This window comes from Megascapheus bottae, chromosome 3 (genome assembly GCF_031878675.1).
Source record: "Megascapheus bottae isolate mThoBot1 chromosome 3, mThoBot2.hap1, whole genome shotgun sequence".
Taxonomy (NCBI): Eukaryota; Metazoa; Chordata; class Mammalia; order Rodentia; family Geomyidae; genus Megascapheus; species Megascapheus bottae.
Window position 1 is genome coordinate 15,701,006 of NC_143511.1, and position 16,241 is coordinate 15,717,246.

Consider the following 16,241-nt stretch of genomic DNA (forward strand, 5'->3'; position numbering starts at 1 on the left):
TGATTGGGGTTGGTTTGTTACTCTTCTTCTAGGCTCTTAAGGTGACATGTTAAATTATTGATTTGCGATTTTTCCCATTTGTTATTTTAGGCACTCAGAGCTCTAAATTTTCCTCTGAATATTTCCTTTGCTGTGTCCCAAAGAAGCCGGTATTTTGTTTGCTCCTTTTTGTTGAATTTCATAAACTGTTGGATTTCTGTTCTGATATCCTCAATGATCCATTGGTGATTCAACAGTGTGTTGTTCAATCTCCATGAGTTACAAGTTTTTTGATGGTGGAGACTGGTGTTTAGTTCCAATTTGATGCCCTTGTGGTCTAAGAGAGTGCACGGAATGATTTCAGTGTTTCTGAATCCTCCCACGTTTGTTTTATTCTGTAAAATGTGGTCTATTTTGGAAAATGTTCCATTTGCTGCTGAAAAAAACATATATTTTGTTGTTGCTGGGTGAAATAATCTCCAGATATCTGTTAGATCTAGTTGGTCTATACAGTTGTTCAATTCTAGGGTTTCTCTCTTGAGTTTTTGCCTTGTTGATCTGTCCATAGGTGAGAGTGGTGTGTTAAAGTCACCAACAATCACTGTGTTTTGATCTATGTATGGTTTCAAAGAATGTAAAGTTTGCTTGATGAAGTTCAGTGCTCCAGGATTAGATGTGTACATATTTAGGATTGTTATGTCCTCCTGGAGGAGAGTTCCCTTTATTAGTATGTAGTAACCTTTGTCTTTTCTCACTAATTTTAGTTTGAAGTCTATTTTATCTGATATGAGGATGGCAACTCCAGCCTGTATATGGGGCCATTACATTGATAAACTTTGTTCCAACTTCTCACTTTCAAAAGATGATTGTGTTTTGGGAAAGATGTGTCTCTTGAAGACAGCAGAACGATGGATCTTATTTTTTGATCCAACTAGATAATCTATGCCGTTTAATTGGAGATTTAATTCCATTGATATTGAGAGTTAGGATTGAGAAATATTTATTAGTTCCTGCCATTTTTAAAAGCTTTGTTTAGGGCCTGTGTCTTGACAGTTCTTGTGGTACTTAGATGGTATGATGTTTAGGTGCCATTTCTTTCTCTGTATTACATTTGAATTGGTTTTCTATGTGTAGAACATCTTTGAGAGTTTTCTATAATGTTGGTTTGGTTGCTACGTAATGTTGCAGCTTTTCCCTGGAATGGAATGCTTTTATTGTTCCCTCAGTTATGAATGAGAGCTTAGCTGGGTACAGTATTCTTGGTTGGTAGTTATTTGACATAACATTCCAATCTCTTCTTGCCTGCATGGTCTCTGCTGAGAAATCTGGGGTTATTCTGATTGGTTTGCCTGTGTAGGTGATTGATCTCTTCTCCCTGGCTGCCTTTAGGGTCCTTTCTTTGGTCTCTATTGATCCTGTTCAGATTATATTGTGCCGGTGGGATGTTTTTTTCTGGTCATGTCTGTTTGGGGTTCTAAAAGCTTCTTGTATCTGGATGGGCCTGCCCTTCTGGATATTTGGGAAGTTCTCTGAGATGATTCGCTGAAGTATATTTCCAATACCATTGACCTCTTTCTCCAGACCCTCCTGAATAACAATTTGCCTTAAATTAGGCTTCCTAATTGTATCTTGGACCTCCTGAAATGCTCTCTCATATTTCCTAGATTTGGATTGACTCATTTTCTGTTCTTTCTCTGTAACAACTAAATTATCTTCAATCCTGGAAATTCTCTCTTCTGCATTGTCTAACCTGCTATCAAAGCTATCTACTTTATTCTTCATCTCCCTTGCTTCTAATTGCTCATTTTTGATGACTTGCATCTCTTCTTTTAGATCATGTATGGATTTCTTTAGCTCCTTGATTTCCATTTGAGTGGTTAGCTCAGTAGCTTTATTCTATTTGGACATTTGTTGGAGTTGTGGATTCTATGAATTCATCCATTTTTTTCTTTGAAAAATCTTAATTATGGCCTCCTTTATGGCTTCTCCTTTTTCACTTATCACCCTGTTTATGGTTTCCACTTGTTTAGCTATGGCTTGCTCCCTTATCTCTTTCTTTATATTTTCACACTTTTCATTAATGATATTTATCAATTGCATTTGTATAGCACTTGAAAGATTCTCCTCTAGGTTTGCCCATGACTGCTCCATTGTCTGTTTATATTGAGTTGGGGATATTACTCCTTGATTTGACATTTTTCTTGAGTTTCTTGTTCTGCCCATTTGAAAATGGGAGCAAGATTAATACTAAACAAGATTATAATTTTTCAGATATATCCACCTTAGACCTCTTTAGCTTGCTGACAATAGCTGTTCACAATTTTTGATTTGTATTATTACTCCCTTTCTTTTTGTGCACTTACAAACCAATCTAATACAACTACTTGATAACCGATTTATGACCAAAACAATAAGCCTCTCAATCCAATCTCTATTGTATTTAAGTCCCTCTGGACCTAGATTACAGTTGAAACACCTAGCTATACAGTATTGCTCAACAACCATCAAATGTAGATCCATGCATTATAAGAGTTGAAGGATGAACACAGGACCAGAGATAGAAAAATAGTATGAAAGATAACAGGGGAGGTACGAAAAGCATAACATAGGAGTGTAAGATTATTATAGTAATGAAGCATAAGGATAACTGACCTAAGGTGATAAGCAGGTAGCGTATTTGAGTACAAAGTTTGAAAAGATTAGATAAAACTTATGAAAGTAAAAAGGGTAGTAAGAAGAATATATAGAGAAAAGAGGGAGGTAGATATAGGAGATTTCAATGATAAAAAAAAATTTAAAAAGAAAGAAAGAAAAAAGAGAAGCAGAGTAAGACAAAAACAACAACAAATAAAAAAAATTACAGAACAAAAAGCAGAAACACAAAAAGCAAAAACAAAAACAAAACAAAAAAAGATAAGAAAAAAAGGTGAGCTCTTACCCAAGAAATAATAGGGTTGAGAACCAGGAGATTAAAAAGCAGGTGACTGTATAAATATAGATATCGTTTGTATTCAGACTGTACCCAGAGCTGTCACTATGTTTCCAGAAACAACCACAGTGACAGAGGAATGCAGGAAAGGAAAGAGAAAAAAACAAAAAACAAAAACAACAAAAAAATAAAAAAGAAAAAGAAAAGAATCATAACATTTAAAAAAAAGGTGTAGGTAAAATGGTAAAGAGAAAATAAGAACACCTAAAAATGCAAATGAACAGGGGTAGAAGAAAAAAAAGAAAAAATATAAAGAAAAAGAACAACAATAAAAAAGAAAAAAAGAAAAAGAAAAAAAAGGTATTCTTCAGGTTTTTTTTTTTTTTTTGTGGGGATGGGGAGAAGGGCAGGATAGGAAACTTGTGTTTCCATTAAATTTGGGATCCGAACACCTCAGAAAGTCTTTTTCTCTTGTGATTTGGCTTTGAGGTTATTCTGATCCGATTGCTTGATTGATAAAACGAAGCTGAAAGATCCTCAGGCGGCTTTGTTTACCAGGCTTCTGGCCTGGCGCAGGGGACAGACTTCAGCAGTGCTGGGGCTGGATTTCTGGCTAAGGAATCTCTGGGAAATCCTTTGCCCTATAGATTGATGGCGCTGCCAACATCACCTTTCAGGTTCCAGTTGCTTTAGCCAGGTCTTTCCCAACTGTCATGATGGTGCTGCTCTCAGCTGGTGGGGGAGGGGCTCCTTCCCAATGCCGAGCCTCGAGCAGAAGTGGAAACTTCTCCTCGGAGCTACTCACAAATTGCTGGATTCTCAGGTTCCTTTAAGCTGGCAGGTCAGTGTAAGGCCGGGTGTTGGCTCTGGGCTCACGCAGGCTCTGTGTGGCTCTGTCTGCAGGCGGCGAGTCTGCGCCTCCGAGAAGCGCTGTCTATTCTGATTCAGAAGAGCAGCTTGTCTCCCTGGCCACTCTGAGTGGCTGGCACTTGTCCACGCTGTCTTCTTTGTATCGGGTTTCTGCCTTTTTCCTCTGTGACTGAGATCCCTGTGTCGCTAAAGCTTACTTAGGATAGATTTGAGGTATGAACTGTCCCTTATGCAGCCAGAACAGATATCTTGGCTGGAGCTCAGAATGACTTGCACTGAGTGGCCGCCATCTTCTATCATCCATCAAAATCAATGCTTTTTCTGTTTTTTTTTTTTAATTGTATTTTATCATTGGGGTAATGTATAGAGGGGTTATAGTTACATTCATCAGGTAGTGGGTACATTACTTATTTGTTATTTATTTTATTTTATTATTGTAATTAATAGAAAAGTTACAGTTATATTTGCCAAATAGAAGTTGCATTACTTCACACACATTGATTCCCCTTCTCATGTTTTTGTCCCCATTTCCCTCCCCCCTCCCAATCATCTTGTTTATCTTTGTGATTATAGTTCTTAATGTACTATGAAGTTGTTTTTTTCTCTTTTTTCCTTTTATGATTAATCTTATGTGGTTACTGTATCTGACTTTGTTACATGGTATACTGTATATACATTTATTTGTTTATTTGAAATAGAGAAGGGAAGGGGAAAAACTAGAATTTTATTTAGGCCTTGAGGATTGCCTCGGAAAATTGCCCTTCTGCTGTTAGCACATGGCTGTGGACAAGTCATTGACACCATTGAATTTTTTAATTTCCTCTTTTGCCAGTTGAGAACAGGTCCCTAATTAGTTGATGTAGCTTTGTGTGACATAGGTGACATAGAAAAAGAACAAAACACAAAGCAAAACAAACTGTAAACACTCCAAAGCACCAGAAGATTGGTTTTTTTTTTAAATATTATGACTCCTTTTACCTATTTTAACCATTTGCTCCTCCTTTTACTGACTGGAATGCTGAGAAGGCTTGGCATCTTTGTTTTCAGGTTTTGTACTGTCTTTTCCACTGAAAGGAAAATTACTAAAGCTTCCTAAATCTAGGCTAAGAACTTCTAAGATATAGACTGTAGGACATACTAAATCCTTCAAATCTTCCCATGATACATGCTTAAGATCCCGCTGACACTGAATTAATACTAAAGCAATCCATCTTCGGAAACTTGGTTTTGCGGTTGACATCAGTATAAAAGCAACTGGAGGAAAATGGGTTTTCTAATTCAAGATGGATGGCTGAGTATAAATATACCCTTAAAAGTATATTTCACAGCAGGAATGCCCATAGCAAATTTATAGTCAGTGAAATTTGTCATTCTACCTGTTTCCACTATTTTCAGACTTTCTCCCCAATTAAATCTTGTCTGAATATCCCCAATTTACTATCATTGTAAAGAATTTTTTTCCTGAACTTGGGGAATATGATCTAGTGCATTCCTTCATTTTCAAATATTAATATGTAGATAGATTAATTTATAAAGGCAGAGTTGCAGAGAAATAACTGTGAACTGTGAATTACTAAGACTTACTGACTCAGATGATTTTTGACACATAATCCAATTGGAGAAATATTGCCCAGACTGTGAGGTTTTAAACATAAAAACAAGATTTTTCCATTATTACAAAAGAAACTAATGAAGCATTTCCACGGTGCAATGGTAATTGCTTGAGAGAAAGACTTCTTGATTTATTTCCTCTTATTAATGTTTAGTATTATTAGCTGACTCACTTAATCTCTTTGAAACTCCCATTTGCTCTTCTTTAGAATGCAAATAATAACAATAATAGTAACAATAACAAAAATAAAATCTACTCAATCTCACAGAGTGGTTTTCAGCCATAAGAAACAGATTATTTGCAAAAGTACTTCTTGCCCTGAAATAATATGCCTATATGTTATTACCTTTGTTTTAGCTAATGTGCTAAAGTGGAGAACAGTTTAGTATTTAATATAATAAACTATGTACTTTATTAATATCCCAAGCCTTGACTTACCATTGAGAGATGGAAAATATAAATTCAAGTAAAACACACTGATTACATATAGATGCTGCTATTCATAGTTTAAGTGTTGACTCTTGTGAGTATAAATATATTTCCAGCAAAAGTTGTTATCAGCATTCCTGAGTAGGTGCTTAATAAATACTGAGTGCATGAATGCATTTGAAATTAGATTATTTTATATTGTTATCTCAGTAACTTCTTTTTATTATATTTTCTAAAAAGTCCTCATAACAGCAGAAAATATGAAAACTTTGTTAATATCTTATTGATTCAGCATCATGCAGGAACATTAATATCAGGTTGACAGCATATCAATAGTGATATGACTAATGCAGAGGGATTCTGCCTTGGGGCTCAGGAAAGAATCCACTAGAGCTTTCTTCTCATGAATTAGAGGGTCATTACCTACCAATTCAATTGTATTTCGTCTTATTGAAATGAGCATATGTCCATCAATAACATTGTTTATTAACTCTTTTAAACAAACCCATAATATACTCAAGGAGAATAGATCTATAATCATTGTTCTCCTAGGGGAGTAGATATTTTTTTCATTCCTGTTGTGGATGCTTTATTTAAATGCTTTCTAAAATAACACATAAATTTTCAAAACATGATTTTGTTTTAAAGAGTGAAGTTTCTAGCTACTTGTTGGTGGCTTATGCTTGTAATTACTTCAGTAGCTACTGAAGACATTGAGATCAATCTCAGATGAGAAAAGTCTATGAGATTTCAGTCCACTAACAAGAAGCCCAAAATGAAGATATAGCACAGTGGTAGAATGCCATATGAAAGCGCAAGGCCCCGGTTCAAACCCCAACACTATCACATAAACACTGAGCTTTCTGTTTGTTGTATGGCAGGTATTGAATGTTACTTAATCTCTGAGTTTGAAGTTGAAACTGTCTGCCAAGAAATAATCCATAAATTAGTTTAGTCTGTTTTTAATCCTAAATTCCTCATCTTTCTACCTTTTACCAACTCATCCTTTCTTCATTGTTGTCATAAATGCAGCATGTATGCATTGGCAATCTTCTATGGGCTACAAAATCTACCAGGTAACAGAAAAGACATGAAATGAGTAGTTCCAAAATGAGGCAGACTTTACTCTTCAGAGGCATTTCCAGTGTCTGGGGACAGCTTAGCTTACCACAGCTGGGAGCCTTAATGGCAACTAGAGAGCAGAACTAGAGTCTCTGCTAAATACAAAGCACAGCCTCTAGTGAGGGAATAGGTAGGGAACTGTCTCTCCTCCAAGATGAGCTGGGCTAAAGTGAAAACGAATTCTCATCTGAATAATTTAAAGCATGTCTTCTCTGCAAAGCCCCCACCAGAAGCTTTCTGCAGGACCCTGCACAACTTTGATCTGTAATTCCTGTTGATAATTACAGATGACTTCTTCCATTATTGAGAAAGTATCAGACTGTTAGTTTCCTTATTGATAGTTCTATTCCTTTCATGGCCATCTTCATCATCATGTGCCAACACATTGTTTTCTCAGTGTGAGAGTATTGGTTGAATATTAGCCATCCTGCCATACCCTTTAAAAATTAACACGAGGGCAGGGAGTTTGGCCTAGTGATAGGGTGCTTGCCTAGCATGCATGAAGACCTGGGTTCGATTTCTTGGTACCACATACATAGAAAAAAAAAGCCAGAAGTGGTGCTGAGGCTCAAGTGGTGGAGGTCGAGCCTTGAGAAAGTCCAAGGACAGTGCTCAGGCCCTGAGCTCAAGCGCAGGACTGGCAAAAAAAGAAAAGAAAAGAAAAGAAATTAACACGAGCATGGTGCTTTATATTTCATTTCAACAAGAGTGATTTTGACAAAGGAGAGATTGACATAGTGAATAAGACCAAACTACATTATATATAATATATTATATAAAAATATTCACCTATACTACATATAAAATACATTTATATATTTTGCATAATTATACATATGTTATATAATATACATGATCATATCTATTATTATGTGTTATATATAACTCATTAATGAAAGGAAAAGAAGGGAAGAGGGTTAAGACATTGATTTAGATGGAATGAATTGGTTCCATCTTTGCAAATATTACAACAAAACTCTTTTATATAATTCATTTATGCTAATACTTTTATGCACTAATATATAGAGGAATTTTGTTAGGAAATGAAATATCTTGGCTGTACTCTGAAAAATTTTCTCTACTACTGTATCATTTGGGAGAAATTACAGAGAGTAATTGAACATAGAATTAGTTTGAGTACAGGCTTACTAGCTATCAAAACTTAGCCAGGTGAATTTTTTTGTAAAATGTAAATTTTTTACATAGGAATGATAGGAGTATTGAAGCATCTCTATTTTATCAATGCAAAATGGTATTGATTAAGCGGCACAATGTTATTTTCTTTATCACTAAGAAACAGAAACTGCTGTCAATTAAAAGAACATATGCCACTAAATGTAAGGCATTTTCAAATAGCAGTTGTTAAAAAAAATAGAAAAAATATGCATGTTAAAACAAATGAAATACAATATCTGTGAAGTGTTTGGAACTGTGCTTGATACTCTGAGCTAAGACTCCATGAGCACCTAGGACACTACATACAGAAAGCCAGGAGTTAATGTCAAAATTACAGCCCTGCCAATACTCTTCCTCAGGAAGAGGACTTTATCCTTTCTTTTTTTTATTGAACAATACTTCCACTCTTATACATTTTACAGGGCCATTAAAGATTTTGGTATGAATATTGACTATGCTATTCGATAATGGACCCACTGAAAAAGTAAAAACAGGCAACCAAATGACAATGTTTTGTGGAATAAGGACACTGGAGCTAGAACACCCTTTATCCACTTTTTGATTTGGCTTCAGGTTCTGTGATACAGAATCTTTCTACATTTTCTGGAATGCCCTCTGTGTATGCAAGTAATCTTATTTATTTAGTCTGTGGAGGGGCCTGCGAATGTGGGTTGTTCGTTAATTTTTAAAGTGAATCTTCTTAACTTAACCCAGGCTGACCTTGACCTCCTAGACTCTTAAGAGTCTTCCTTAGAAAAATACAAATATTTTGGTGGTGATGGGGATCTAACTCAGGGCCTTGTCAATAGTAGGCATTTGCTCTAGACAAAACTTGCAGAGAAAAATCATTCCCACCGGCTTTCACATGACTCCTTTTGACCTCTTCTGTATATTGTTTATGTTGTTTGTGTCTTTACACTGTGTCTTAAATCTCTCTATGGATGATTGCACCCTTCAAATACCAACACCTTCAGGAAAGGGATTAGATGTCAATAGCCTCTAGATACCCAGTAATTGGGCATAATTTCAGACTCAGATCAAGTGAACAGTTCATATTCTATAAGTTATTATCCTATTGCCAGGAATAGAAATTAAGCTAGGTCACATAGAATAATGATCTCTGAAAAACTTAGGTGAGGTCAATTTTCTATTCTATATGTCACCTAGGATTCAGAAAAAGCAAGAATTCCTGACATTTTTTACCATTTCATATCCTCATTATCATCCCCACTCCCCCCTCCCCAGTCCTGGGGCTTGAATTCAGGGCCTGTGCACTCTCCCTTAGATTTTTCATTCAAGGCTAGTGCTCTATCACTTTAACTACAGCTTCACTTCTGGCTTTTTGTTGGTTAATTGGAAATAAGAATTTCACAGACTTTTCTGCCCAGACTGGCTTCAAACCATAATCCTCAGATCTCAGTCTTCTGAGCAGCTGGGATTGCAGTTTTGAGCCACTTGGCCCTCAGCTTTTGTGACTGTGTAAGTCTGCATAACTGACCTCTGCTCCATTGTGGAGCTGAAGACATTTTATTTTTGTACAGACTGTAATCAGAGATAAAAATGACTAAGGTTCATTTAGAATCACATTTGAGAGATGTAAGGTTATATCTGGAGATGAAATCCAGATCAGTTGGACGATAAGGGCTACAGTAAAACTGTCTGACCAGCCCCTACCCGACCTTGACCAACCAAGTCCAAAAGAACCATCAATGCTGGTTTCACAAAATACTGGAAATTCAACCCAGAGGACTGAAAAATAATCAGATTGTTGCAGAATTTGGGGAATGAAGGCATATACTCCTAAAATGAATTTGAACCATTATATGTAAGCCTTGGTCTCCCTTTATGTATGAGAAGTGAAACTGCTGCTGGCAGCTTACAAACATCTTGACACAAAGGTTTCTGCCCACTTTGGGTCAAGTATCAAGAATGATGGCCAAAATGAAACAAAGCAAAACAAAAACCAAAACAAAAATCACAACAGGTTGCCTACTTTGCTCTGTGGTTGGTTGAACTCAATATATAGGTTTACATAACCTAGAAAGAAAGCTCATGCATCATTTCCTTTTAGAAGCTCAGTCTTCTCCCCTAAAAATGGTGATTTAAAAAAGTTACAATGGAACTACCATAGAAGAAAGAAAATTACAAATCTAGTTGAATTTTGTATATAGGTTCAGAAGTTCTATATACTAATTTATTTCCCTTCATGAAAGGGCACTTAGGCGAACACCTCCAGATCCTAATTTTTGTTTAGGCAGATGGTTGGGATATTAAGATAATATATTAAGAACAGATGCACACCTTTCTCTGGACTTCACCATGGGATGCAGCTGTCTCAAGAAATTATTAGTAAAATTTTAAATTTGTCACTTATAGCTCATAGGTCTGAAAAATACAGGCTTTTTTGTATCCAAAATCATTACAATCTAATATATGTCATTCATCATAAGCTTAGGCCAGGTGTCACATTGAGTATTAATAAGTAGCAATTTTAAGTAGACAGGAAATGATTCTTAAAAAAAAAACTGAAACAGATGTCATTGGAGATTATTACTCTGGGAGTGTTTTTTTTAAGTTTCCCTGATTCTGACTGAGGGTGACAAAATTCAGAGATCTACTTTCCTTCATAAACATTTTTCCTTTTTGAAACAGGAGAAAAGAAACATATTGGGAAATAATTAGCTCTCTAAAAGATTAGTTTAAACATGCATTTAAAATGATATTTAAAAAATAACTTTTGAAATAATTATAAATGTTGGAAAGAAATAGTACTTTGAAATACAAAAGAACTTGAAGCATGACTGAAGGAAAGGAAAGGAAAGGAAAGGAAAGGAAAGGAAAGGAAAGGAAAGGAAAGGAAAGGAAAGGAAAGGACAAAGCAATTTTTCGGTCCCCAAACTTGAATAACCACGAGGATACCAGGGTTTGGACAATCCTATCATCCCCAAATCTTTGTGTTGTTGCTTAATACACTCAACTCTCACCACACAATAGAAAGGGGAATGGAGAGACCCTTACTTCTAAGCTGGCTGTGCTGCAATCCAAGTTTGGACTGCTCAGATCCAGTTTGCTAGATCCCATAATAACACTACATTCCTTCATTTGGTTTCATTTGAAATAACAAACAAAACAACTCATGGACACTGAGCAAATTTTTCCTGGTACACAGCACACTTCTAAACCTTAATTCAAGAGTTCTAAGTACATAGCATCATGAACACAGGCTTTCCTGAAATTTAAGAGTTCTCTATCAGGGCACAATGCAATCTACCATCGTATCTTCCCACTTTATGAGTATGTTCAGCTACCTATGTCTATTTTCTTCTGTGACTCTTGATTCTAACAGTTGCTTCTCTGGGTTGCATTATGACATAACAAAGAAGACTTGAACCAGGCTGAAATTTTCAGCTCAGTAAGCATGTGGATATATACAGATAAGAGGAGAATGTAAGACATTTCGAGTCTGTAGTCCCTGCTCTGTCTGCTGAGGAGCAGCCAGCAATCACTCCTCATTTCTGATCTTCTCAGCTTTTTTTCTGGGGATCCCTCTGGTGCTCTGGGTTCTGACTTCATGCAGATGTGCTCGGATAGCATCTGGGCTTCTCTTTCACCCCTGGAGCAGGGCTTCCTTGTTCACCTAAAGGCATGGAATACAAAGACAAGTTGACAAGGATTAATGTTCTGTATAGCAAATGAATTTCAATTGACAGCAGCTAGGGGCATGTTACTTCCCTTTTCATGTTCCCTGTGCCCTCAGATGCAGTTCTGATGATGTTTCTGAGGGTTGTCCAAGAATTCAAGCGCTTGATTGCATTTCTTGGCAGTTACCTGATGACACAGTTTTCTATCAGTTCTTCCTCCATCCCTGCTTTGTCCCTGTATGTATCCCACCCTCGATTTCTTGGTACATATAAACATTTATAGCTATGTCCAAGACTGTTTTCTTCCAAATCTTGGCCCAGCTACAAAATAATATCATTAATTAAAAGGCCAATATGAGACGTGCTAAATGATGAGGTAAGCATTTTCAACTGAATATGAATATAAAATAATTACTTTCATTTCACTTTTCAGATTTAATTTCTGCCTGCTATACTCTGGCTTTTCCTTTTTAAAATGGAGTGCTAAGGGAATCTGTGCTCAATAAATGGTTGTTAATTACTCTTGGGCTGTTTTTAGAAAAATGTAAGCAACATTTAACATAGAGGTAAAACTGACTTTTATGTCTTTTCAGCACCACATAACACATTAAAAACAAAATTTATAATATTTGGGGCCTTTCAAATTAGGCATGTGGGGCAAGAGATAGACAGAATTATTTATCTTAGAAAGCATGATAACTGGGATTCAGGGAGATAAAGTGATGCAACCTAGTCCTAGAGGAGATAATTATCAGAACCAAAGCCATGGGTTATCAAAGTTTTATTTCCCTTGCTCTCTTTTATATCAGGAGTTTGCATCCACAAGGTCTTGTTAAACGAACAGAATTTACTTTTTAATATGTCTATGGATGATATCTAGAATGAGATGTGATCTTTCAGTTGCTGCTAATTGTTTTAGAGTTTGGAGAATGTAATGTCAAATATTTAGTGTGGCAATGTGAAATGGGAGTCAATTTATTCCAGAAGCAGGCTGCATCTTACCTTAGCTTTCATCTTAACATGCTTTGTAGCCTTTTCTAAATGCTATTATCCTTAGTTTGTCTTATTTGCTCCTTTAAAAATTTCATTTTCTAGGGCCAGGTGTTTGGCTTAGTGGTAAAGTGCTTGCCTAGCATGCACCAAGATCCAGGTTCGGTTCCTCAGTACTATGTACACAGAAAAAAGCTGGAAGAGGTACTGAGGCACAAGTGGTAAAGCTTTAGCCTTGAAAAAGCCCAAAGACAGTGCTCAGACCCTGAGTTCAAGCCCCAGGACTGGCAAAAAATATTAAAATTTTTCATTTTCTAAAGCTGTTTGCTTCCCTCATTCTATCCTTACACATCCTTATGAAATGTTTCAGTGGGGGGAAAAAGCTATGAGATTGGCTACTTTTGCAATTTCTGTTTTGTTTGATGAACATAGAAAAATTCATGTCCACAATTTGAATTTGTACTCATGAGATATAGAAGTATAAGTAATCAAATACGAAATGTAAATACACTTTATATAATATGTAAAATGTGTAACCTATATGGATAACTATATGGTTTTATATGTGTAATTTCATATATCTGGACTAATTTTCTACTATACAGATGAAATTAAGTATAAAATGCTTTTAGCAAACTAAGATAAATGATGAAGGATATTTATTTACCATAGCCTATGCATCATACTTTTTCTCTTTATTCAGTAGTCAATGTGTTCTTTCCACCATGAGATTTCTCAAATGGTAGTTGAAGTGATAATTAGCTACTGCTTCGGTATCAACAAATCCTACTTCAATCCTTTCTGTGTGTACAATAAAGGGGGAACTGAAATACTTTTCCTGTGTGTCAATATTCTCACTCTTCATACTTCATTAAATCAAGATGATATAAATCCCAGAAGACTGAAGTACAAATTTTAGCGCTATATTGATTTAACCTTCCCTTTGTAAATATTTCATATTTCTATAATGTGCAAATGCAGTCACATACAGAACAAAGGATGACACTTTTCTGTTAATACTCAGACTGGAGTACTTGACAGATTTTATTATTCCATTTAAAGAACAATCCATATGGAAATAGGTAAAGGTATTTGTCATTATTGTGAAAGCGTAGCTCATGAAATATTGTTTTTGAAACATGACCTTTGTACAGACTACTTTAAATATGTCATTTTTATCAAATAAAAATCCATTTATCTTTTTTCCCTCTTTTTTCTGAAATTTTTTGTTTGTTTAAGAAAGAGGTTTGGTTTCTGACTTTTATCCTTCACTCATTGACACGTGGCTGGAGAAAGTCAGGATTTAAATACATAATATTCCAATTGCTTTCATAGTATCACTCTGTGAAGTCTGGGGGTATAAAATAAATATTTCATTGGCTCTACTGGGGAGAAAGTAAGCTTTCCTGTCTACAAGTTAGAAGTACTGCTGTAAAGATGACAAATACATTATATGGCTGTTTAATGTTTTCTTTTTTTTAACTTTTATATATAAATAAAGCCACAGTCAACACAGGATTTTTGAGACTACTGATGTATCAAGACAGAACAAAAAGTTTTCTGCTGCTATAGAAATGATATAAAAAAAGCTAGCATTATTCTTTCAATGCTCGTTTGCTAAAAGAATAAAGAATGAATCAGTGGGTGGATGACAAGAGAATGACATTATATCACCATCACCTGTTTTTATTACCTAAAACTTTAATGATTATATATCAGCTGTGAGCCTGTGGCTCATGCCTGAAACTCTAGCTACTCAAGAGGCTGAGCTCTGAGGATTGCCATTCAAAGCCAGGGGTGCAGTAAAGTTGGTGTGACATTTATCTCCAATTAATTACAGAAAAGCCCGGAAACACTCTGTGACTCAACTGGTTGAGCATTAGCCTTGAGAAACAGGAATCCAGGGACAGTTCCCAGGACAAGAGTTCAAGCCCCAGGACCTGAAAAAGAAATCCCTTGGACTTAGAGCCTGGATACTCATTGTCCCTGGGCTATTTAGCGCAAGGCCAGCACTCTGCACTTGAGCCACAGTTTGACTTCTGGCATTTATATGTTTATTGGAGATAAGATTTTTGAGAACTTTTCCTTTTCCTGCCAGGGCTGACTTCTCAGATCTCAGCTCCTAAGCAGCTAGAATTACAGGCATGAGCAAGTGTGCTAGACAACTTTAAGTGTGCTAGACTATTTAGCACAATTATGATAAATTATTGCTTTTTGATGTGTCTCCCTCATTTTTGCCAGTCCTGAGGTTAGAACTTTGGGCCCGAGTGCTGTCTCTGAGCTTCTTTTTGCCCAAGGCTAGCACTCTACCCCTTAAGCAACAGTTTCCTTTGAAAGAGAAGAGTCTCTGTTCCCTTTTAAACAATGTATAATCTCTGACAGGATCATTTTACATAAAGTTTATGTACTCTAGTCATATGAATATAGTAAATAGCCTATGTCATCTGTTTCTTATTTTCTTCATTTCCTTCCCTCACCTCCCTCCCTACCTTCCTCTTTTCCTTCCTTCCTTCCTTCCTTCCTTCCTTCCTTCCTTCCTTCCTTCCTTCCTTCCTTCCTTCCTTCCTTCCTTCCTCCTTCCCTCCCCTTTCCTTTCCTTCCCTTCCCTTTCCTTTCCTTTCCTTTCCTTTCCTTTCCTTTCCTTTCCTTTCCTTTCCTTTCCTTTCCTTTCCTTTCCTTTCCTTTCCTTTCCTTTCCTTTCCTTTTTTCTTAAAAACATTCTGGTTTGGAAATTCCAATCCTCCTACCTCTACCTCCCTTATCCTGAGGTTCGAAGCATGAGTCACTGAAATCCGCTTGAACATTTTCTTTGATCCCTTTTGAACTTAGATTCAGTGACTTCTTCAAGATTCCTGAGGAAGCCAGTGGCAAATATGATCCAAGGAAGGCATCAAAATCTTTCCAGTTTTTCCAGTTTTTTTCTTTCTTTCTTTTTCTTTTTTTTTACTTTTTTTTTATTTTGTGGGTTATGGAGCTTGAATTCAGCCTGAGTGCTCTCCCTGAGCCCTTCAGGCGTGAGCCATCTCACCGAGCTTTCTAGTGGGTGTTATTGTAGCAATGTTATAGCCATTTTAAATAAATTAATCACTTTCTAGATACTTTATTTTCATGAAACCTTTCCATCCTTGAGCTCTGTATGTCTTATGAGTCATGAGCTGTGTGTGTGTGTGTGTGTGTGTGTGTGTGTGTGTGTGTGTATGCATTGTATCTTTTATGCACTAGTACTAGGGTTTGAATGCAAGAGCCTGTGCTCTTGTGTTTTGTGCTTAAGACTAGTGTTCTTGTGGGATGCGGTGACTCACGCCTGTAGTCCTAGCTACTCAGGAGGCTGAGATCTGAGGATCACAATTCAAAGCCAGCCCAGGCACTAAAGTCCAAGAGACTCTTATCTCCAATTAACCACTAGAAAATGGGAAGTGGGACTGTGGCTCAAGGCATAAGGCGATAGCTCAGGAACAGTGCCTAGGCTCAGCTCTATGACCAGCAAAGAAAA